The sequence below is a fragment of the Mus caroli genome, chromosome 9, assembly GCF_900094665.2.
Source record: "Mus caroli chromosome 9, CAROLI_EIJ_v1.1, whole genome shotgun sequence".
NCBI lineage: Eukaryota > Metazoa > Chordata > Mammalia > Rodentia > Muridae > Mus > Mus caroli.
The window spans coordinates 61,664,381-61,666,818 of record NC_034578.1 but is presented as its reverse complement, the minus strand read 5'-3'; the positions used below and the strand labels follow the sequence as shown (position 1 = coordinate 61,666,818).

Here is a 2,438-nt window from a genome sequence, read left to right as displayed (position 1 = left end):
GGGGGCGGGGAAGAAACCACTTAAAATGCTTACTGACTACATAGTAAGTGCTTAATAGATGCTAACCTTCATCAGTATGACAGGTGGCGGTTTCCCCCTGTGCTAGACATGGACCGATTCTTCCTCCTTTCCATGTTGGGGACAGGGAGCGAATCCTGCTTCGGAATAAATGCCCAAGCGCTTGCAGCCTCAGCTTCCTCATTCAGCACTGACTGAGGCCAAGGAACCAGCCCCAAAGATATTGATGTCATGGAGTTGGACCTAGCTTTGTAGGATCCTTGGGCTGAGTGAATCCAGCTAGAGGGCCTTGTACCAATGCCAAGTCTCCAACCTGAAGTGCGTGCCCTGCTTCCATAGCTGGGTGGTTTAATACTGCTCACTTGCCAACATGCTAATGAGTGCTGATCCATCTTGTAGCTCCAGGATTTACCTGGGGGGGTGGGGAAGGAGCTCTACCCTGCGTTTTGTGGTAGGGGATATAACTAACTAGGCTCATCCAGCTGGGAAAGTATCCCCAAGTGCTCTCTGAGGACCAGGGTGTGTTTCTGGAATGGCACAGGCTAGAAACATCTAAACACAGTATTGGGGGAGCTGGGCTGGAAGTTCCAAGAAGGAAGAACGCTGCTGGACGCAGGTATCACAGACGGCCTCCTTCCCAGGGGTAGAGGGAAAAGACCTGGACTTCAAGGCCGTGTGGCTCCCTGTTCTCTCATGCAGGCTGTGACCTGAGCTGAAAGCCGCAGCCACCAAAGAGTCCGCTCGTTCCCGATAGTTTCACATTCCAGCCTTGTTCAGGCTGAGCAGGTGAGACAAGTAGAGTTTGCTTTCAAGTTTAGATAGGTTCATTACGGGTCCTTTCATAAGGAATGGCTCTCTGTAACAGAGAGTAACCCAGACTGGAGCCTTAGAAGAAGACACAGATGGCCAGAGACGCAGCGGGAACCCTGGAACCTGGCTACCATATCAGTCTTACCTGGGTGGATGATGGACAGACTTATCTGAAGAAGGAGGCCCCAAATCAGAGACTAATGAGGAGTTCTAACTATCACTGAGGCTCTCTAAACACTGGGAAGCAGAAGCTTAGATTCACCAACCAGGAGGAAAAGGGAAACTATAAAAGATGTAAGACTGATTCTGAGTGTCTGCGCTGGGCTGCAAAGCCTGCATTCACACACCCCTCGTGAGTTTAGTGTGCAACTGAGTTGATAATAACCCCCGAGCTGGAATAGCCAATATGAAGACGGTGATTACAAAGCACATTTGTGAAATGTGTGCCCCGATCCTCCACAGCCTGTGAGGATGTTTATTTTCCTTGCTATCCAGATGGAGCTAGCCCTGGGCTCAGAGTTCAGAGACTCCCCAAGAAGTACAGGTAGCAAACAGAAAGCCCAGGGGATGCCCTGAAGTCTTCACAGATCTTTTACATCCTTTCCCAGGGCATACTCTTTCCCAGGAAATACTCTTTGCTTTAGCCTTGATGTCATTACAACTTCACATGGGATATCCAGTCACCAGACAACACACTGGAGTAAGCACTGACCCTTTGCATCCAACCATTCTTCTTGGTCCATGAGTGTCTCTGCTACCCCTGTGCACTGCCTCAGTGAGATGCTTCTGTCTGCCTAGGAGCTGGCCATCCATCCTCCAGGGCTCATCTTACTTTTCCTCCTCCACCATCCACTTGCCCCACTGGGTCTTCATCTTAATTTTATTCATTTGATTTATTAGTGTCTAAGTGGCAGAGCCATCCTGGTCAGCATGGCCAATCAATTCCAGGGTTTAATTCGGTTTTTCCTGATTGGGTCTCTGGTCATTGTCTTTCTGCTCACCAAAATCAATACTTTAACCTTGTACTTCAAAGTCAGACCATCTGCAGAGACCTAGCCTAGGCTCTAGGACTTGCTGCCGCAGTCAGTTTGAGGCAGGCTCTCTGCTGTGGTCCAGCTACCCTGTCGGAGCTAGCCCTGATCAAACCAAAAGCAGACGAGGCCTTCCCATCCTCCCTGTAGCAAGCCACCCATCTGTTCTTGCATTGCTGTCAGTCCATGGAGACTGTGACAGACATCCTAAGAGTCCAAGATCAAGACATCTAGGACCACAATGCATGCCTCCTCACCCTGGCTGCCACTCTGGCTGTAGACAAGGATAGAGCTCCCCAGGCCTCTACTCCCTCATCTGTAAATGGGTATGTGATAATTGAAATTGACTGCCAACTTGACCAGATCTAGAGTCACCTAGAAGGTAAACCCTGGGGGGGGGGGTGAATTTCTAGACTGGGTTAACAGAGGTTAGAAGGCTCTGCCTAAGGGTGAGAAACTTCATTCCACAGGCTGGTCTTGGACAGAACAGGAAGAAGAAAGGGAGATGACTATGGTCATCTCTCTCTCTCTCTCTGTCTCTCTGTCTCTCTGTCTCTCTCTCTCTGTCTCTCTCTGTCT

At 49.8% G+C, this 2,438-nt stretch overlaps 1 protein-coding gene across 2 annotated transcripts in view; it reads right to left on the bottom strand.

Annotated features, from left to right (window-relative positions):
• Megf11 (multiple EGF like domains 11) overlaps window positions 1-2,438 on the bottom strand; it is a 316,961-nt gene that overhangs the window by 206,286 nt on the left and 108,237 nt on the right. The gene's annotated exons all lie outside the window — the stretch shown is intronic.